We start from the raw sequence: 23,055 nt of genomic DNA on the forward strand, positions 1-23,055 counted from the left end.
AATAATAGTACTAGTATTAAACTTGAAATAGAATTAAGATAAACCTCACAAGACTTTAATAAATAAGTGTTCACATAAATTCATGTGTAAGTAACCAACATTCTCAAATGTGAGGTCAAGTCCTTAGAAATAATTTAGCACATGAAATCATGCCATTAAATCACTTTTTAATAGAAATCCATTAATAAGTATTACCTTGAGCTGGTTTCTTGCAAGATAAAACCAAATGAAAATCTACATGTCATTAAACAAGAAAACAATCAATAGGAAAATAATTTGAATATTTCCAAAGACAATATTCAAATTTATGTCTATATGGATAATTAATCCAAATACCATACTAATCCATAAACCAATGTTGTAGTACTATATTAAATTTGCAAATACACCACTCAAGACTTTGCAGTACCTTGAACTAATCCTTGTAAGATTCAAATAAGCAAGACCTGCAAAATCTAAAGGAATTCAAATTTAAATCCAAAACAGAATTGTAAAATAGAAAATAAAGGAGAAAAAGAAAACAGAAAAGAAGATAAGAGAGAAGAGAGGATTACCTGAGAGGCCACCGTAGCACACCACCACAGCCCAGTAAGCAGCCCACCACCGCGGCCCAGTCCACTGCCAGAGCACAGCCCAGTACCTTTTCGTAAAAAAATACGATGAGGAGGTCATCCTCATCCCCTTCCTCACGCATGGAGGCTAGCGAGACGCCGTGATCGTCTTCTCCTTGGCGCTGTCAAGCCCTCCTCCCTCGATGAAGTGACTAGGCATGATTCTGACGCCGTATAAGAGCCCAGCAACGAGCAGCAGCCTCGAATTTCTTCCTCCTCTGCTCCAATCCTTCCCAGACGCAAACCCTAGCTCGCCGGTCTTGTTCGTCGCCGTCGATTGAAGCATCTTCGAGCCACACCGAGAAGCCCTGGAGCTCCGCCAGGCCTCCAGCTACCTTCCTGTGGAGGCACGCTTGCCGGGAAGCCTCGAGGTCCTCGAATTGCGACCTCACTTCCCCGCCGGTCACCATCAACCGTCGCCGTTCGCCGTCGACATAGACCTCCCCTCGCCTCGCCGACCTCACCAATGCGCTCCTGGTGAGCTCACGAACCTCCCAGTACCCCCGCTTCATTTGGTTACGCCTTACATCGCCGCCGCGTCGCACGTCCGCGAGCACCACCGCTCGGCCTCGCCGGCGAGCATGATCCGGTGACCATACCGGAGTGGCGCCGCCACCAGTTAGCTCAACTTCGTGTGCTGGATCGTATGAGCGTAGTCACCTGCCCTCTCGCGCCTCGAAACGCCGGCGATCCTCGCCACTGCCCGCCGGCCACCATGCCCAGTGCCACCTCATCAATTTTGACTTCGGTCAAATGAGACGTGGCAGTTGACGTGGACACTAGCCCACGAGTCAGTGACTCCGTGGGTAAGATAGCCGGGTAGATTTAGTCATTTACCTGTTCTAAATTTAAATCTCATAATTCCAGAAACTTTGAATTAATTTAAAAAATTCATATTAACTCAGAAAAATGAAAATGAGATATCAAAATTCTTAGAAAAGTAAACTCTATCCAATAAAAATATAATATGGAATTTTTATTTTTAACAAAAATTTAATTATTTAATACTTAATAATTAAGCCTTTATTTTTAATTTTAAATTCAATGAAAATTCAATAATTACCAAAACTTTTTAAAATTAAATAAAAACCATTAAGTAAATAAAGAAAATATGAAAACTAATTTTCCTTTACTATTAACATATTAAATCCTTACTAGCCAAATGCCCGCGCGTTGCTGCGGAAAACAAAAAATATTGTCTTCCTAACGTAGAAATATTATATTTCACTACTATATTGAAGCATAATTTGTTTTTTTTTATTCTGTACTTTCCAGATGGAAGCTATGTAGCTATGATATGAGCTCAGGCTGGCCCATGTCAGCACATTCTTTTCGATTTGAAAGCGTATGGAGTCTACAGTGGAACCCATGTTGTACATGAGCTCCTGAGATTATCTCTACTTCCTAGGGGCAGGAGCTACTATCCACTGTTTGTCTTATTTAAATCTTGTTATGTGGGTAAAATTATCCAAATTTTGCACGCGAAAACATTTTGTTGCCGATTCTTCCAAAAACAATCATATACAAACATTTTGGAGTAAGGTAGCATGAAAATAAAAAGACACTAAGATCCAGGAGCATCAATTTGTAGCCGAGATCGCCATCCATGGCGAACAAACACCTGGTTGCTCATCCGATTCAGCTGTGATCGTGAAGTGCATCGTAGTGTGCTGCATGTCTGACTGCTCCATAACAAGGCGGGCGATGAGGGAACCTGAGCTCGTGGTTGAAGTTCGCACACGTCATTTAGCGATTTTTGTGGAGATTCGTCGAGCTGTATCGCCGACATCTAGGAGGCGCGTGCTAGTTGGACCTCGGCGTAGTTAGCGGCCCGACGGCAGTGCCGGTCCAGCCCGCGAGCGGCAGCGAGAGGTAGGAAGAAATTTGGATGAAGTAGAGAAATAGAGTACAGTAAAATAGCAAAACACTTCCTAGAGATAGATCATGCAAGTGCAAACGATTGAACCGTAGAACAAAACGTGGCTGCAGCCTGCAGTCCCAAGCGTCATAAAAAGCTCTGTTCCGTAGAGTTGATGTTCTTCGCTGGTGGCCGGAGTAGGCATGCGTGAAGGCTCAGAGCGGGATGTTTGCTTGCCTCCATGCCTCATGCCGATGCAAAGTCGGCCTCGTACGTCTGGGATGTGCTCGCCCAGCGGAATTCGATCAGGAAGTTGCGATGGTGGAAATCACCTCGGATCGTGGTAGACGTCGAAAGCTTGCACCACTGAGATACGGATGCAGCCTAATAGTAAAGATTTCATGGATGCAGTTCGTATTAGATACGGAGAAGAAAAATTAAGTGGCAGCTACAGGGACGCATCACCAAGATGAGTAGATGAGTTTGGTTAGAATACGTTGTACTGTTCGGAGTTTGAGTAGAAGCATGGTCACGTCCTAATTTTTTCCCATGTTCTTTATTTCAAATCCCTTGCGCCATGGATACTACACGCTCTGGGCCTCGCGGTGGCAGGAAAATATTTTTGAACGGATGTCTCGATCATCGATTTTAAGTGGGCTACGGTGACTTGGGGTTAAGAAAATAATATGAACCAGAGAGATAGCCCAAAGCCCGTTTGTGACACCAGGCAGCCACCTATTGCAATTTAATAGTAAAGATTAGGAGGATTCAAAACCCTAAATAATAATCACCTTCATTATTAATTCTTTAAAAAAATAATGAGATGCCAAATTAAATATTATTATTTCTTTTATTTCAGAGTTATTAATAATTTCAACTTTATAATGAAGTTATTAACCTAAGAACTAAATAGTAATTATGAAACCCTAGATCCATATTAAATAACAATATGGTTTCATAATTTTATATGAAACCCTAAAACCCTAAAGTCATTAGAAAACCCTAGTTCCATTATTACATGTGAACCCTAAATTGCTTCTAAACCTAAACCTAGGTTAGAATATGTGATCATGTACTTACTTCTGATCCACAGGAACCATAATTAGCAATTAAATACTTGTTATGTCCACATAAAATGTAGAAGCTCTATTATCAATCATTTAGTATTCCATATATGCATCCCTATCCAACATGGTTGATCAAATAGGGTCAACCAAATGCAAACCCTAGCTCATATCCTTAGAATTATCATCCTTAAGTAACTTTAATTAGCATCACACCATGGTGATGAACCCTAATAGCAACCATGCCAGTATCTTGCATTACCTAACCATACTCCACCAAACCCTATTAGTGTGAGATAATTATTAATCATCCTATTTAGGAAACCACCATTCCTTACTTAGTAGATCCAATAGGAAACCCTAGATACCACACCATTAATTGAAATACTTCTCATTACCTAAGAAGTATGTTCTTCAAAAGTTATTCTTTTGAAGTAAACAGAGAATCATCATCAATCCTGCCTAATAGGACCTATAAAACCTAGCTATCTATTATCAGTAAAGTACAACCAACCTTGTTAGCACCCTTGTGGAATTAATTGCTTAAGATGATTTGGCTTAGCTCAACCTTACAAGTTCTAGCTTTTAATCAATCCAACTATGTTGTGATCCATCTAATACTTACTCCAGCAACTACATAAAACCATAGTCAACCATAGAAACCCCAACCTAATTATCATATTTGTTCTTTATCAAAGAACATGTTCTTCGAAAGTTATTCTTTTAAAGTATATGATAATCAATCATTAACTATGCCATATAGTACTAAAACCAACCACTATTCATTACATGTTAGGATTATACCAAATGTTATTATTATGTGCTATTAGTGTTATTATTATGATTTATTACATCACCTGTTTATGATACCCAGCAACCAATCCTTAATAAGAACCTTGTTTGTGAATCACTCTAAAAGTGCAACACACCCTGAACTAATCATTACCACTCACTAATCCTAAATCATCAGGGTTAGGTCATGCTTAGAGCGATTGCATCTCATAGTTATGCATTATTGCATCCTTGCCAATCTTTTAAACATCGTCCTTACCGGACGATGATGCTATTTTAGAATTTGGAGTTATTGCGTATAGAAGACCTTGTCTGCATAATCTTGCAGCCAAGAAAGGCAAGTTCATCACTTGCTCATGCCATTTGAGTATTTTTACCAAATTACTTGCAAAGTACTATGTTTATCACTACTGCATAAAAAGCAAAACCACTATTTTCATAACTATGAATATGACTATGTGGTGGGCAATGGAACCATGGATTGTGTTGATATGTTGGAGGTTCCATTGCAAGGGTTATATCCATCTAGGATTAAACAACAAATGTCGTCCAGTGATTCTTGTGTCGTAATACCCATGTTAACCATAAGATCCGGAGTGGGACGGAGTAGTCAAAAGTGTTTCCACCTCTCGTTCATCAACGGATGCGCATTACTGGGTGCACTTGATCTCGAGAGACAAGATGCAGGGGGGAACCCGTAGAAGTCCCCACGGTAATGTGGTCTATGATGGGTTGCAACTGCCGGCGTAGGAATGTATGGTAGAGCCCTGCATTGTCGTCGTGGTCGGGTCCATCCTTAATTGGTGTAAGAGGACCGGCGTGGACCCAGGGTCGGAGATTGCAACAACGGGTGGGTGTTCGAGGTAGCGGAGGAACATGATTGGCTAGACCTTATACCGGGCCTCACACCAAAGGAAGTGTGGACAGGAATGTACACCTGGTTGGCACCAAGGATAAGATCTCTTATGGGTAAAGCAACACACCTCTGCAGAGTGTAAAGAACCGTGACCTGTCACTCCCTGTTCCGGGATATGGAACCGCGAACGCTGCCGGAAAGGAACTCCATGAAGTTCTAGTAAACCGGTGAAGGCTGGCGGACATAGTTCTTCTGAATAAAAGCAACCTTTTGAAGAAATGGTTATGAAAACCTGCATTGGTATTAGACTTTCTGGTCTAATGCTGTAGCTAGTGCATTAAACACCTCTTTCCTATAATGAACTTGTTGAGTACACTCGTACTCATCCACTCTTAAATCCCCTGCTTAGATATGGAGGCCACGATGGAGGATCTACAGTGCAACTCAAAGACCGAGGAGTCAACAACTACTTCAAGGGACAGGAACCTGTCAGAAGAGTCAAATACCACATCCAACAAGGAGAAAACCTAGTTTAGCCATAGAAGGGAACTAGCTTCCTAAACCTAGCTCCTATTTAGCTAGAAGCTATTCATAGCCCCTATAGCTAGTCAAATACTCTACAAATAGAGTTCGTGATAGGATTAGACTACGAGTCGTTCTTCTGGAGTTTATTTGCAGATTTACCTCATTGAAAAGTAGGAGGCTGTGCTGATCTTATGTAACAGAGTCTGTATGTAATTCTATAGACATGCCTTGGACCCGCATATGTTTCTGTTGTACCACTCTGAGCGATATAATACTAGTGGAACGGTGTTTCATTGGTGTTATATCAGACTTGCATACTACACCATGCAGTGGTATGCCAGGTCACCACATCTTAGCCATAGGGCAAGTGTAGGAACCGTGCGATGATGAATAAGATGAACTACTTGAAGCTCCATCCAAGATCTTGTCTTGGCACATACTATCTTCGGTTTTCTCTACATTGTTAGTCACACAAATACTAGAGGAAAGCAAAGTACTGCCTCTGTCCAGATTTAATTGACTTCTATCAATACGGTACTTGTTCATTAGCCTTCCCTCTCCCGCGTCGATTAAATAGGAACGGAGGGAGTATTTTCATTATGGCAACAAGACAAGGCAAGCATATCAACATGGGATGAAGACATGCAAGGACTATCAACACTAGCATGTAAAGCATTTATAGTGCTACAAGTGTTCAAGTCCAAAGATGAAACATTGCAATAAGATAGGGATGTAGAGTCATCAAGAGAAGGCTCACTATCAACAATGCAAAGTTCATCACCACTCACCATACCATTACCTTGTGTCTTACCACACATTGGTGAAGTGGAAGGAGTGCGATCATTCTCAATGGTCTTCGACCCACCATATGTATCTCGAAGCTTTGTCCAAAACTCATGAGCGCTCCGGAAAGGCGCGATGGAGGAAATCACTACATGACTCACAACATGGCAAAGCACTTTAGTAGCTTGAGCATCTAGATAAGAGTTTTTCTTATCCTCAAAGGTTGGATTTTGTGGATCCTTAGGAGGAGAAAAACCCATATCAAGAATTTGCTCCACATGTGGGTGCATGCCCCTAAAATAATCAAGCATGTAGAATTTCTAAGCATCATAATTAGTGCCATCAAATGTAAAGGTGGAAATGTGCACTAATCCTCTAGCCGACGTCATACTCTCTAGGCGGTGAATCCCAACAAGATAAGAGAGCCCTAGCTCTGTGTTGGGGGGATGGCCCCCGGTATGCCAAAGGCATGCCAAACTTGCATAGTTAGGGCTGGTAACATACCGGTTTAAAGATTATTCCGGGTAAAAGAGTTAAGCTTATGGCAAAGTGAATCTATACCGGTATCCCTGGAGGGGTATACCGGAATAAGCTAAGAAGGTACCGGATTACCGGTACAGGCTACACTGTAGCACGTCGGCAAGCAGGTCAAAGATTCTCTCAAGAGCTAGAGGACAAAGATGAGCGAAGCACTTCAGCTTTAATCGAAGCTCTGAGGCCAAAGCAGATGATGACGCAAAAGGTACCGGAGGATGTCACTGTTCCTGATTAAAGCTCTACCGGTGTCACCTGGGCCAAAGAGGCTTTGTAAAGTAGTTTATCTAGTTAAAGATGCCATTAGGGTTTTCTAGGGTTTCTTCCCCTGTAAGCCACCCTCTCCCCTATATAAGGAGAGGGGGTACACCCTAACGCGGGCATGTAAGAACAGACGTCCCATCTAGTATCTAAGAACCTGTAACCCGATCTAACCATGGAATAGAGAGATCAGAAGTTGAGATAGTGCTTGTGTTCTTCTTCTTCAACCTCTGGCCAAGGCCAAGTTCTTGAGGAAAGCTACCGGTAATCCATCCGGAGTTCATCCCACAGTTACCAAAACCCTCCCCCGAATCCTCTAGCGCACATTCGGCCCCAACTTAAGCCATCCTATGGCATCTGTCTGTTCACCACGACGACAGTTGGCGCCCACCGTGGGGCCAGCAGCTGCGCTTGCTGGAGTTCATATTCGGGCGGGCCTCCTCACCATCTCCGGCGAGCTTGTAGTCACTGCGCTCGTCGACCGCGTCCTCGCCATGGACTTCATCAACGACAACACAGGCTGCTTCGCCAACGGCAGTAAGTTCCCCAAGAACGGTCGCATCATCGAGTTCGGCAGCCTCCGCGTCTACTACGGCACAGTCCCGGAGCGCCAGTGCCTCTCGCCGGTGCTGGTTGCGCCGGACCCGCCAAGATCTGTGGTTGGCAGCGGCCACGCCGCCGGCAGCGTGGAAGTGCTGGTGGTTGGCGCGGCAGACGCTGGCATGGAAGTTGCGGCAGAAGGCGCTATACAGACGAAGTCCACGCGCACGGCCAAGCCGTCGACCGAGCGTGACCAAGCGGGTGCGGGTGCATCTGCAGCGCCACCGGAGACTCCTCTCCAAGCGGCCATGAGCGTGCTGGCGACGCCCATCGCGCAGAACATCGATCCGGCAGCGGCTCAGGCGGAGCTGGAGGCACAACGGCAGAAGCTGCTTTCTGGAGGCGCGGACATCATCCGGGTGCAGCGCGAGCTGAACCTAACCCTACGTGAGTATAACGCTGCTCATGGCTTTGCTTCTGTTAGCGCTCAGGCTGCTAGGGTACCGGAGAACCGGCTTAGAGCTCGCAATCTAGATCAAGATCTACGTAAGGAAGTTCTTGCCGGAAAAAGTACCTCTACATCGTTGAGCATCGTAGAGAAACCTAAGTACAGCAGTCCGGATAAAACCATAAAAGCTACTAGGGCTGCAGTAGAACTGTGTGACTCGCTTACCGGAGATGCTTTGGCAAAACAACAAGATCGTGTTAGGGAGCTGCTTGACATGATACAGGAGCAAAATGCTGAGCAGCTTGCTAAGGTAAAAAAGCTCCAGCGTCCAAATCTATGCGTTCGGCGAAAAATGCCGGAAGCAAGTCCCATGGGCAGGCATCGTCCCCCCATCCGGACAGAAGAAAAGAAAAAGAAGTGAATGCGCAGCAAATGACTGTGTATGATCCGGTACTTGCCGGAAAACAACAAGCCGGGCGATACGAGGCCGGAAGAAAAAGCCAAGGGGCAGGTCGAGGCTATGCCGGAAATGGCTATGCCGGAAATGATTACGCCGGTAGAGGTAAGAAAAAGAAGTGAATGCGCAGCAAATGACTGTGTATGATCGGGTACTTGCCGGAAAACAACAAGCTGGACGATACGAGGCTGGAAGAAAAAGCCAAGGGGCAGGTCGAGGCTATGCCGGAAATGGCTATGCCGGAAATGATTACGCCGGTAGAGGTGAAACCGGGCAAAATTATCGTGCACCAAGAGCTTCTTATGTTGAGGAGGAAATGCCTCCACCGAGGTACCTGTAGGCAAGAGCCGCGGTACCGGAACGTTACGATGAAGCTGATTCAGGAACTGAAAGAATCGCAGCCTACCGGAACCCTTTGGGGGAACGCTTAGGAGAAAGATGCCTGCCAGACCGGGATGCGAGGCACAGGCTGGACAGGGTGTATTTATCTGAGATGATCGAGGCAAAAGGTCCTCCGGGCCCAAAATGCTTTGGCCCACGAATCATGAAAGAGGAACCACCGGTTCGCAACTTCCAGTTGCCCCGTGACACAAAAACATATGATGGCACCACTAAGCCGGAAGACTGGCTTGCAGATTACGTGACCGCAGTATACGTCGCTGGCGGCGGAGGAACCGTAGCAGGTGGAGGAAACCGGCGTTGGGCCGTGAGGATTGTACCATCTTTCCTAGTAGGACCGGCACACATCTGGCTTAACAAGTTGCCAGCAGGAAGCATAAATGGCCGGCTAGACTTTGATGAAGCTTTCGTGAGCAACTTCAGCAGTACCTACCGGAGGCCAAACAGGCCGCAGCAGCTCGCTTTGTGCGTGCAGCGCTCCAATGAAACAGACCGGGATTACCTGACCCGGTGGAACTCCACCAGAAACTCCTATGAAGGAGTGATCGAGGCACAGGCCATTGCTTGGTTTTGCAATGGGTGCTGAAGAGGTTCACCGCTGTGGCAAAAGCTGCAGAGAAACATGCCGGTAACTTTGGCTGAAATGATACGTGTGGCAGATAGCTACGCATTGGGAGACCCAATGCAACCAGCGGTTCAAGCTGAACCTGCGCAAACGAGCCAACCACGCCAAGATCAGTACCGGGATAACCGGCACAACAAAAGAAGGGAAGATTTTCCGGATCGAAGATATGGTCCGCAGCAAGTAGCCGCGGTGCAGGAAAATTCCGGCGCGAGCGGAAGCCAGAGGCAAAAAACTGGATCGCAGCCATGGGCGGGTCCTAAAAAACAGTGGGTTGAAAAGAAACCATGGCAAAATGATGAGAGGTACACCATGGAATCCGCTATGGATCAGTCGTGCCGGTGGCACACACCAAACCCCGCAAGACCTGCGAACCATTTGACAAAAGATTGCACTTGGACCAAAAGATTGATGGAAAGAGGCATGATGAAAGATGCAGGAAACCAAAATACTGGAAGACTACCACCACCACCGCTTACCGGGGCAAATGCTCTACCGGTACAACCTCAGCCGAACCGGCAGCAACAACAACAAGTTCATTAGGTGGAGGATGGCAACGGCCAACCACCACTGGCACCATTGGGCCGGAACGTTTACAAGGATCCACACCTATGCTATGTTGTGTTCGTTACCGAACCAACAGACAGGCAAAGCATGCATCGCCGTTCCATGGAGGTGAACGCGGTTATGCCAGCTATTCCAAAATACATGCTGTGGTCAGATCAGGAAATTGCCTGGTCGTTCAAAGATCACCCAAAGATAATGCCAAACCCGGGTGGCTACGCTCTTGTTGTGGACCCTATCATGCATGGGCCAACGACTCGAGTCCAGTTCAGCAAGGTGTTGATACACAATGGTAGCAGCATAAACATTATGTACCGGCACACTATGCACACGCTGGGGATAGCAGAAAACATGCTACAACCAACTCACACTACGTTCCACGGAATCGTTACGGGTTTGTCCTGTTCGCCCATGGGAAAAGTCCGGGTGGATGTGTCATTTGGAGGGCGAGATAATTGCCGGGTCGAAAACCTTCTGTTCGAGGTGGTGGACCTGGACAGTCCTTACCATGCACTGCTGGGGAGATCGACATTGGCGGCGTTCATGGCCTCAACTCATACGGCGTATCTCAAGATGAAGATGACGGCACCTCGTGGACCCTTAACTGTGGTGGGAAACTATAAGATCTCACTGGAAACCGCTTCCACTGGATCAAACCTGGCTGAATCGCTGGTGATTGCAGAGGAAAAAAGGAGGATACAAACCGCGGTTGCGCTGGCTCGGTCCTCACAGTTGAGCTTAGTGGCAATGAGTGGCAACTTGGGCACACCGGCATTTAAGCCTACCAAGGAGACAAAGGACATCGTGCTGGACCCGGCGTACCCTGAGCGTACCATTCGTATCGGTGCTGGCCTGAGTGAGGCATAGGAAAGCACGCTCGTCAACTTCCTCCATGAGAATCGGAATATCTTTGCCTGGTCTACTGATGATTTGGTAGGTGTTCCGAGGGAGTTGGCTGAGCACTCTCTGAATGTCCGGAAGGACGCAAGGCCGGTAAGACAGCCCTTACGCCGGTTCGCTGAAGACAAGAGAAAAATCATTGGAGAGGAAGTGACAAAGTTACTGGTTGCCGGTTTCATCGTGGAGGTACTGCATACTGAGTGGCTAGCCAATCTGGTGCTGGTCGAGAAGAAAAAAGAGGAAGACCCGAAATCTCCAAAGGTGTGGCGCATGTGCATCGACTACACCGACCTGAACAAAGCTTGCCCGAAAGATCCTTTCCCCTTACCCCGGATTGATCAAGTGATCGATTCTACTGTTGGTTGTGAGTTGTTGTCTTTCCTGGATGCTTATTCCGGTTTCCACCAGATTCCCGTGAAAAAGGAAGATCAAATAAAAATTGCGTTCATTACCCCGCACGGGGCTTATTGCTATGTCACTATGCCTTTCGGTTTGCGCAACGCTGGTGCAATGTACCAGCGCTGTATGCAAAAGTGTTTGTTTGATCAAATTGGGAAAAATGTGCAAGTCTATGTGGACGATGTCATGATAAAAACTAATGTAAAGGAAACCTTGATCGATGATCTGAGGCAAACATTTGACAACCTGAGGAGGTTCCGGATGAAACTCAATCCGGTAAAATGCACCTTCGGTGTTCCTGCCGGCAAATTGCTTGGTTTTCTCGTATCAAGCCGGGGTATAGAGGTTAATCCGGTAAAATCCGGGCCATTGAAAGAATGACTATACCGCAAGATCTCAAAGATGTGCAAAAGTTTACCGGAAGCTTGGCATCGCTAAGCCGGTTCATAAGCAGGTTGGGAGAAAAGGCTCTGCCACTCTATGCTTTGATGAAAAAATTCGATACCTTCGTCTGGACCCCTCAGGCAGACGCAACGTTTAAAGAGCTGAAAACGATGCTGGCAACTGCGCCGGTATTGGCTTCGCCTCTAGAAAGGGAACCCATGCTGTTGTACATAGTAGCAACAAACCGGGTCGTGAGTGTTGTGGTTGTGGTAGAAAAAGAAGAGGAAGGAAAAACCGTGCAGAGACCGGTATACTACCTGAGCGAGGTGCTCTCCCTCTCAAAACAAAACTACCCTCACTTCCAGAAAATGACCTACGGCGTGTTTATGGCCGCCACGAAGCTCAAGCACTATTTTTAAGAGCACCCCATGAAAGTGGTGAGTGAGGCACCCATTTCAGATATCATGTGCAACAAGGATACTAGCGGCAGGATTGCCAAATGGGCAATTCAGCTATCACCGTATGTACCGGTGTACGGGAGAAGAGATGCCATAAAATCACAAGCCTTGGCCGATTTCCTGGCCGATTGGGCGGAAATGCAATACAAACCGCCGGAACAAAAAATAGAATACTAGAAAATGCACTTTGACGGATCCAAGCTCAAAGAGGGTCTGGGTGCCGGTGTGGTTCTTACTTCGCCTAAGGGAGATCATCTCCGGTATGTTCTGCAATTGCATTTAAGGGCATCGAACAATGTCGCTGAATACGAGGCTCTAATCCATGGGCTCAAGGTCGCAAAATAAATCGGTGCCCACCGGGTCATTTGCTATGGTGATTCAGATCTTGTGGTGCAACAATGTTCCGGATATTGGGACGCGAAAGATGCCAATATGGCCTCATACCGGTTTCATGTGCAAAAGATCACCGGATTCTTCGAGCGGTGCAAGTTTCACCACGTGCCGCAGGCGGAAAATGAAGCCGCGGATACGCTCTGTAAATTGGGTTCCTCCAGGCAAGAAATCGCTCCCGTAGTAGCTTTGGCTCACCTAAGGGTACCATCGATCAAACCAAGTCCGGAGTCGTAATCAATTTTCGTACCGGAGTCACATGTTGTGCCAATGGACATTGACGAAGGGAACCCGGGGACTGTTCCGGTAAACCCGGGGACTGCGGGGTCCAAGCCGGAAGAAGCCATGTTGGTGGATAGTATGGAGATAGACGTACCGGTGTTTCTGGTTCGAGAAGCACCAACCTGGGTTGAACCTATTAAGGAATTCCTAATCAACGGTACTCTGCTGGCTGACGAAAATGAATCAAGGAGGATCCAAAGGAGGTCCAAGGCCTATACCATCATCAACGGCGAGGTATACAAGAGAAGTGTTACCAGTGTCCTCCAAAGGTGTGTGGAACCGGAAGAGGGAAAAGAGATGCTTGTGGAGATTCACCAAGGAGAGTGCGGGCACCACGCTTCATCAAGGGCGCTAGTGGCAAAAGTGTTCCGGCATGGGTTCTACTGGCCCACGGCACTGGAAAACGCTGAGGATTTGGTACGAAAATGCAACGGGTGCCAGAGGTACGCCAAGCAAAACCATACCCCAACATCCGGTCTGAAAACTATACCGTTAACTTGGCCATTTGATGTTTGGTGCCTTGACATGGTTGGCCCATTCAAAACTGCAAGGGGCAGCATGACCCACATCCTAGTAATGGTGGATAAATTCACCAAGTGGCTGGAAGTGAAGCCTATCGCAAAGTGTGATGGGCATACGGTGGTGAAGTTCTTGAAAGATGTTATCTTGCGGTATGGATACCCGCATAGCATTATCACTGACAATGGGACAAACTTTGCTCAAGGAGAGTTCAAACGATTCTGTGAGGATAACAACATCCGTTTAGATTTGTGTTCAGTGGCACATCCGCAAGGCAACGGCCAAGTGGAAAGAACCAATGCTTTGGTGCTTTCCGGTATCAAACCAAGGCTCATAGAACCGCTTGAAAAGACACCGGGATGCTGGCTCGATGAGCTACCATCAGTGTTGTGGAGCATAAGAATAACACCGAACCGGTCTACCGGATACACTCCATTCTTCATGGTTTATGGAGCAGAAGCCATGATACCTACCGACATTATCCATGACTCACCAAGGGTTCATCTCTATACCGAGGAAGAGGTAAAAGAGGCCCGAGAAAATGATGTGGACCTGCTCGAGGAAGCAAGAGAGCTGGGTTTGGCAAGAACAGCCATATACCAGCAGAACCTCAGACGCTATCATAGCCGGAAGGTTAACCCGAGAGTGTTCCGGGAAGGGGACCTTGTGCTACGCCTAGTGCAGCGCACTGAGGGGCGCCTGATGACGCGTGAAGCACACGTCCGTTGGGAACCCCAAGAGGAAGGTGTGATGCGTACATCAGCAAGTTTTCCCTCAGTAAGAAACCAAGGTTATCGAACCAGTAGGAGATGAAGGCCACGTGAAGGTTGTTGGTGAAGGAGTGTAATGCGGCGCAACACCAGGGATTCCGGCGCCAACGTGGAACCTGCACAACACAATCAAAATACTTTGCCCCAACTTAACAGTGAGGTTGTCAATCTCATCGGCTTGCTGTAAACAAAGGATTAAACATATGGTGTGGAGAATGATGTTTGTTTGCAAAGAACAGCAGAGAACAATGATTCTAGTAGATTGTATTCAGATGTAAAAGAATGGACCGGGGTCCACAGTTCACTAGTGGTGTCTCTCCAATAAGATAAATAGCATGTTGGGTGAACAAATTACAGTTGGGCAATTGACAAATAGAGAGGGCATAACAATGCACATACATATCATGATGACTAATATGAGATTTACTTAGGGCATTACGACAAAGAACATAGACCGCTATCCAGCATGCATCTATGCCTAAAAAGTCCAGCTTCGGGTTAGCATCCGCACCCCTTCCAGTATTAAGTTGCAAACAACAGACAATTGCATTAAGTACTGTGCGTAATGTAAACAATACAAATATCCTTAGACAAAGCATTGATGTTTTATCCCTAGTGGCAACAACACATCCACAACCTTAGGGGCTGTTGTCACTCCCCCAGATTCAATGGAGACATGAACCCACTATCGAGCATAAATACTCCCTCTTGGAGTTACAAGTATCAACTTGGCCAGAGCCTCTACTAGCAACGGAGAGCATGCAAGATCATAAACAATACATATATGATAGATCGATAATCAACTTGACATAGTATTCCATATTCATCGGATCCCAACAAACACAACATGTAGCATTACAAATAGATGATCTTGATCATGATAGGCAGTTCACAAGATCTAAACATGATAGCACAAGAGGAGAAGACAACCATCTAGCTACTGCTATGGACCCATAGTCCAAGTATGAACTACTCACGCATCAGTCCGGAGGCGGGCATGGTGATGTAGAGCCCTCCAGTGATGATTCCCCTCTCCGGCAGGGTGCCGGAGGTGATCTTCAGAACCCCCCGAGATGGGGTTGACGGCGGCGGCGTCTCAGGAACTTTTCTCGTATCGTGGCTCTCGGTACTAGGGTTTTCGCGACGGAAGGATTATATAGGCGAAGGGGCAGAGTCGGGGGACGCCCGAGGGGCCCACCCCATATGGCGGCGCGGCCAGGGGTGGGGCCGCGCCCCCCTATGGTGTGGCCGCCTCGTGGCCCCTCTTCGTCTACTCTTCTGTGTTCTGGAAGACTCCGTGGAAAATAAGACCGTGGGCTTTTGTTTCATCCAATTCCGAGAATATTTCCTGTGTAGGATTTCTGAAACCAAAAACAGCAGAAAACAGGAACTGGCGCTTCGGCATCTTGTTAATAGGTTAGTGCCGGAAAATGCATAAAAATGATATAAAGTGTATATAAAACATGTGAGTATTATCATAAAACTAGCATGGAACATAAGAAATTATTGATAAGTTTGAGACGTATCAGCGCCACAAACTATCACCTCCGTGGAAGGACCTTTCATTGTGAGCAAGGCTCTACACAATGATGCCTACTACTTGATCGATGCACAAGAATCAAAGAAGGGAAAGGCGGACATGTCAGGAGAGGAGACCAAGCGCCCATGGAACATAGCTTTGCTGCGTCCTTTCTATTCCTGAAGATGTGCTGTAAGGAGTTCCTTTTTGTACCTTATTTGCTATGGATAAAAGATGCCGGCTCCTCGAATGAATCTCGGGGACTGCCTCTACCGAAATTGCATGCAATGTGTTTATTTTTTCAGTATACCGGTTGGTTGTTGGATGTCTTCTTTTTCCGGTATAGTAGCGTGCTAAAACCTACCGGAGTCTTCGACTTTGCTGCTGTCCGAAACCCGGCTTCATGGCAAGCAAGATAAACCGGAAGGATCCAAGCACGTGAAACATGTAAAGAGAGGTCGAGAACAAACAATCCAAAGAAAGCTTGACTAACCCCGGTTATGCCGGTTTTTTGTGAAAAAATTCGAGTTATTTCTAAATTCAAGAAAGTGCTTACTTGGCAAAAGAACTTTGTGACTCGTACGCCAAAAAACCCAGAGAGGTAGGCAGAGCCAAAGCAAAAGAACCAAGTGTGCATCATATTGGATGCCGAAACAATTCCGGAATCTTCACAGTGCAAGATCAAAGCAAACGACAAAGGCAAATTGCCAAAGTAGCACAACAACATAACTTAATAAGTTACCGGTATACAAAATACCGGCATGATAAGTTGTAGCACAACCAAAGGAGCGGCAAAGTATTATCTTACATCAGACACCCCGGCATACCGGGGTAGAATTTAAAGGATATTGTTTTAAGGCAACAGGTATGACAAGTACAAAGTGAAGAATATTCAGGCAATTGGGGGCTGAGGGCCAGCTTCAGGAGCTTCCGGAACCTGCTCTGGAGGCGCATCACCTTCTTCCGCATCCTCCTCCTCATCTTCACCAGAACCCTCTTCCTCATCATCAGAGACTTCGTCCCTGATATCAGCGGGAGGAGGGATAAAGGTGTCGACGCGGGCGAATTTAGCGATCCGATATGCACGATCTTGGCGCTTGGCAGTTAAAGCCGGATCCTTATCAGTGGGAGCATCGCCGCGAAGGCTGTGGAGGGCGTCGAGGTCCAGATCCTCGTACCAAGAGCAGGCAACGCGTAGCGCTGCGTCAGCTCCGGCACGGGCCGATGAGCACTTCCACTCCCGGAATCTTCGGCAGGCGTCCTTGAGGCGATCTGACAGGAGAGTCACGTTTGCCGGAATGGCTTCCCCAGGCCACAGCACCTTGAAGATCTGCATTGCCCTTTCCGGCAGATCAACCAGGTGCCGGTCCACAGCTCGCATGTGGGAGATCCGGGCGGCAAGCGCGACCAGGTTGTCGTAAGCGTCCCAGGGCGCATCCGGGTTGCTAAGAGCTTGCTCAGCCCTGCGCTCTGCCACCTTCTTGAACGCGTGCTGCTGCGAGGCCGGGAAGAGCTCTGCGGAGAAAGAAAGGGAAGGAAGAAGGAACCGGTTTAAGAACGTACTGCCGGAAAGAAGAAGCTTTTAAGCAAAAAGAGAAAAGAAAGAGAGGCTTACTGAAGGCCAGCGTATCGGCCTGAATGACCAACCGGTCATATTCAGCCTGGTCCGTGGTGAGGGTGGCGTTCCGGGCTTGCGTCTCTTCCCGAAGCCGGGTCTCCTCCTCCAGCTGTTTCCGCAGCTCGGCGCTGGCGTCGGAGAAGTCCTTCAGAGACTCATCCAACTTGGCCTCAGCAGCAGCCTGTGCCTCCTTGAGCTCCCGATCATGCCGGAGTTCAGCCTGCATAAGCTGATCCTTCAGCGCAGCGGAAGTGCTCTCCTGAGCGTCCAGGGCTTTGCAGTGCTCCAGGACAAGCTGCTCCTTTTCAGCTATACTCCGGAAGAAGAAACAGTTAACAAAACGAATCCGGTAGATTCAAGAGATGCAAGACAAACGAAAGAGAAAATAGTACCTTTAAGCGTGGAGAGCTGAGCGGTGAGGTCCTCAAAGGAGGCTTCCGGAAGCACTGCTGTGCAAAGAACTTATGAGTATGAAAAGAAAAAAGCAACCGGTAAAAAGGAAGCCGGAGGCACAGAAACTAACCTTGGCACTTGTTGTGGGCCTCAGAGAGATACCGGTGCTCCCACAGAAGCTCCTCAAAGAGTTGCTTCCGGGCGTCCAGCGTGCCCTGGTCAAGTTAAAAGGTTCCGGTAAGAAGATGCCGGTATTCAAACAAGTTTCACGCTAAGAACTGCGTACTCAACCCGAAACTCGGGGACTGGCTATGCTGGTTTTTTGGTTTCTAAACAAGTTTCGCGCTAAGAACTGCGTACTCAACCCGAAACTCGGGGACTGGCTATGCCGGTTTTTTGGCTTCTAAAGAAGTTTCGCGCTAAGAACTGCGTGCTCAACCCGAAACTCGGGGACTGGCTATGCCGGTTTTTTGGTTTCTAAACAAGTTTCGCGCTAAGAACTGAGTGCTCAACCCGAAACTCGGGGACTGGCTATGCCGTTTTTTTGTGTTTCTAAGGAAGTTTCGCGCTAAGAACTGCGTTCTCAACCCGAAACTTGGGGACTGTGAGGATATATATATAAAGAATGGAAGGTTGAAAACCGGCATGATTTTAAAGAACTTTGAAGTTTGTGCAACTTACCACCACATTGTTGTTGGCATCGTGCCACGCAGTGTCAAACTCCTTGACCGCGCGCCGGAGCCGGCTGAGGTGCTGCCTGGTGCTCCGCGGGCCGGAAGGGTCGATCACTGGGAGCTTGTCCTTCCCAAGGCCGCGGGTCGATGGAGACAAATCCGCTTGATTCCACTTTTCAGCATATTCAAGCAGAGGCCCCAGGTTGACCTTGCCGCGGTTGAGCTCAGTGATCCGGGCCAGCTGAGCTGAGGCCTTCTCACTGGCCGCAACGGCGGTGCGGCTGGTGTGCAGTACTAGCGACTGCGAGCCGGAAGAGGGGGAGGTCGCTGCTGTAACCACCGCATCAAGTTGCTGGGCGGTAAGCTTGGCGCCCTCCGGAGGAGTTTGCTTGGCGGCAGATGGTTTGCCGGAAGGAGCTGCCGGAGGTGTTGGCGCTGCTTCCTTGGTGGGTGCAGGGGCTTCCGGCGTTCCCTTGGCCGGAGGAGAGGCAGCCGGCGCGGAAGGTTCCGGCACGGTATTGGAGGGGGAGGTAGTGGCCTTCTTCTTCTTCTTCTTCTTGGGGACAGGAGGAACCAAAGGTTCCGCCCTCCTAGCGTCTTCGGTGTCGGCGCTGGTGTTGCTGGCGCCGGTGTCTTCAGCTTCAGGAGGGGAAGATAAATCCTCCTCCGCGCGGTGATGAGAAATTTCAGGGGCCGCGCGCCCCGCACTTGTGTTGCCTCCCCGAGAGGAGGCGGGAGATTTGCCGGGACCAGATGGTACCGGACTTGCTTGAGGAGGAGGTGAGGTCATGGCGGCATCCTCGCATGCTTCTGGCCTCATGCCCGTGGCGCTCCTAGTAAGGCTAAGGGCAGGCCTAAAAAAGAAAAAGGAAAAAAGAGAGAGTTAGAAAAAGCAACCGGAGGAAGAAAGTCACAAGCGAAAGGCAAAGGAAAAGAAAATCCGGAAGCTTACCCGGTAGCGACCGGAAGTTGCTTCCGATACCGCTTCGTGGTGTAGGGCTTGCCACCGTCCTTCCGGGAGCGCTTGGCGGGCGGAGCCTCGCTGGAGCCGGCCTCGGGGGCCGGAGCCTTGTTCTTCTGGCCCCTAGAGGCTAGGTTGTCTAGGAACTCCTGGCCAACCTCGGCCTGCAGCGGTGTAGCGCGCTCCACAACCTGAGGATTTGCGCCGGCCGAGGCAGGATTCGCGAGATAGCCATCTATAAAGAAACGGGTGAATAAGATACCTCAAGGATGGTGACATCATCATCAGAACCGGAATCGTTTGCCGGGAGAGGAGTTGGGAGTTTACCAGGGAGCTTGGTATGCGTCGGACCCATCTTATGCTTTCCCTTGACGAAGGGGTCAGCGTCACAGTCGTCCCAGAAGATCCGGTCGGGCGTGAGAGATGCTGGCTCCTCCTGGCGGATCCGGCGGAAGTTCTGAGAAACAAAAAGAACATGTTAGAACAAAATACTCGTGGTTATACCGGTAAAGGCTTCCTGATGTGGACTAAGTCCAAGGATGTGCCCGATCTTCACGGATTTGGGTGGAACTCGTGGGGGTAGGTGGATGAACGCGATGAACACGAAGAACGCGAGGGGGAATCATGGGGATACAACACACACACGCACACAAACCGGTTTTCCCTCGTAGGCCCGATACACCTACTCGATAGAGGTTGCGAGAAAAGACCTTCCGGTAGAAGTCCCGCAAAGAGATCGACAAATCGAAGCTCGCAAGATCTAGAAGGGTGAAAAGACCGGAAGGTTGATAGAAGTGCAAGCAAAAGACCAAATAGGTAGAAGTGCAAGCAAAAGATCAAACAAACGGTAGAAGTCACCAAAGAGATCTTGACAAGTCGATAAGGAGCCCGGGTGGGTACAAGATCAAAGATCTAGGTAGGGTTCCCACAAGGGTGAGCTAAGCTCAGGTTTAATTTCACATCAAGTCTAATCTCAGATCTGAGCCAACTAGGCTATTTATAGTAGGTGGGGCGAAGGGATAAGTTACAAGCTGAATCTGCCAGTTTTGGTGCTGAAACGCGTATGGGCGGAAGTTCCGGTCCTGAGGGGCGGAAGTTCCGGTCGGGCGGAAGTTCCGGTCGTCCTGGGCGGAAGTTCCGGCTGGATTCTTTTTAGACAGCATCTTCGAAGCATCTGGGCGGAAGTTCCGGTCCTGGAGGCCGGAAGTTCCGGTTGGGCCAGAAGTTCCGGTCAAGTTCCGGCCTTGTTCCGGAATTCGGCCATTTCCTCGTAGTAACATCCAGTATGGTTTTGACGGACTTTCGGAACTTGGGCGGAACTTGGGCGGAAGTTCCGGCGGGCGGAAGTTCCGGCCCTTCGAGGCGGAAGTTCCGGTCATGGGCGGAAGTTCCGGCCATCAGGGGCGGAAGTTCCGGCCTGGAGCGTCCAGCTCCTCTTTCTCCTTCTCTTCCATGCTTCCGTGACATCGGCCTTGCGTCCTCGGGTCTCCATGGCATCCTCTCTTCTCTCCGTACTTGTCGTCGAGTTCCTATCATCAAGATATGTCGGAGTATGAAGTAGTATATCGTTCCAAATAGGCGATCCGAGGCACGCGTAAAGGAGAAGATTCACCTTAGCGTGCCGTCTTGGCGATGAAGCACATGATGCGGTGAAGATCGAAGGTCGCCCCGTATCATCTCCCCCCACTTGAAAAAGAGTCGTCCTCGACGATAAATCTTCATGAATGTGTAGAGGAGGTAGATGACAACCACACTTGAATGTCGCTTCGCTTGTCAAGAGCCTTATGAATAGCACAAGAAAAGCCAAACAACACTCAAAGCATAGCCAATGTTCCACGGGTTTAGCAAGGGAGCGTGATACGTCTCCGACGTATCGATAATTTCTTATGTTCCATGCCACATTATTGATGTTATTTACATGTTTTATGCACACTTTATGTCATATTCTTGCATTTTCTGGAACTAACCTATTAACAAGATGCCGAAGTGCCAGTTGCTGTTTTCTGCTGTTTTTGGTTTCAGAAATCCTAGTAAGGAAATATTCTCGGAATTGGACGAAATCAACGCCCAGGGGCCTATTTTTCCACGAAGCTTCCAGAAGTCCGAAGATGAAACGAAGTGGGGCCACAGGGAGCCCAAACCCTAGGGCGGCGCGGCCCCCCCCCCCTGGCCGCGCCGGCCTATGGTGTGGGGCCCCTGTGCCCCCTCTTGACCTACCCTTCCGCCTACTTAAAGCCTCCGTGACGAAACCCCCAGTACCGAGAGCCACGATACGAAAAACCTTCCAGAGACGCCGCCAACGCCGATCCCATCTCGGGGGATCCAGGAGATCGCCTCCGGCACCCTGCCGGAGAGGGGAATCATCTCCCGGAGGACTCTACGCCGCCATGGTCGCCTCCGGTGTGATGTGTGAGTAGTCTACCCCTGGACTATGGGTCCATAGCAGTAGCTAGATGGTTGTCTTCTCCCCATTGTGCTATCATTGTCGGATCTTGTGAGCTGCCTAACATGATCAAGATCATCTATCTGTAATTCTATATGTTGCGTTTGTTGGGATCCGATGAATAGAGAATACTTGTTATGTTGATTATCAAAGTTATATCTATGTGTTGTTTATGATCTTGCATGCTCTCCGTTACTAGTAGATGCTCTGGCCAAGTAGATGCTTGTAACTCCAAGAGGGAGTATTTATGCTCGATAGTGGGTTCATGCCTGCATTGACACTGGGACAAAGGATGAGAAAGTTCTAAGGTTGTGTTGTGCTGTTGCCACTAGGGATAAAACATTGATGCTATGTCTAAGGATGTAGTTGTTGATTACATTACGCACCATACTTAATGCAATTGTCTGTTGCTTTGCAACTTAATACTGGAGGGGGTTCAGATGATAACCTGAAGGTGGACTTTTAGGCATAGATGCAGTTGGATGGCGGTCTATGTACTTTGTCGTAATGCCCAATTAAATCTCACTATACTCATCATGATATGTATGTGCATGGTCATGCCCTCCTTATTTGTCAATTGCTCAACTGTAATTTGTTCACCCAACATGCTGTTTATCTTATGGGAGAGACACCTCTAGTGAACTGTGGACCCCGGTCCAATTCTCTTTACTGAAATACAATCTACTGCAATACTTGTTCTACTGTTTTCTGCAAACAATCATCTTCCACACAATACGGTTAATCCTTTGTTACAGCAAGCCGGTGAGATTGACAACCTCACTGTTTCGTTGGGGCAAAGTACTTTGGTTGTGTTGTGCAGGTTCCACGTTGGCGCCGGAATCCCTGGTGTTGCGCCGCACTACATCCCGCCGCCATCAACCTTCAACGTGCTTCTTGGCTCCTCCTGGTTCGATAAACCTTGGTTTCTTTCTGAGGGAAAACTTGCTGCTGTGCGCATCATACCTTCCTCTTGGGGTTCCCAACGAACGTGTGAGTTACACGCCATCAAGCTCTTTTTCTGGCGCCGTTGC

Source organism: Lolium perenne, chromosome 3 (assembly GCF_019359855.2).
Source record: "Lolium perenne isolate Kyuss_39 chromosome 3, Kyuss_2.0, whole genome shotgun sequence".
NCBI lineage: Eukaryota > Viridiplantae > Streptophyta > Magnoliopsida > Poales > Poaceae > Lolium > Lolium perenne.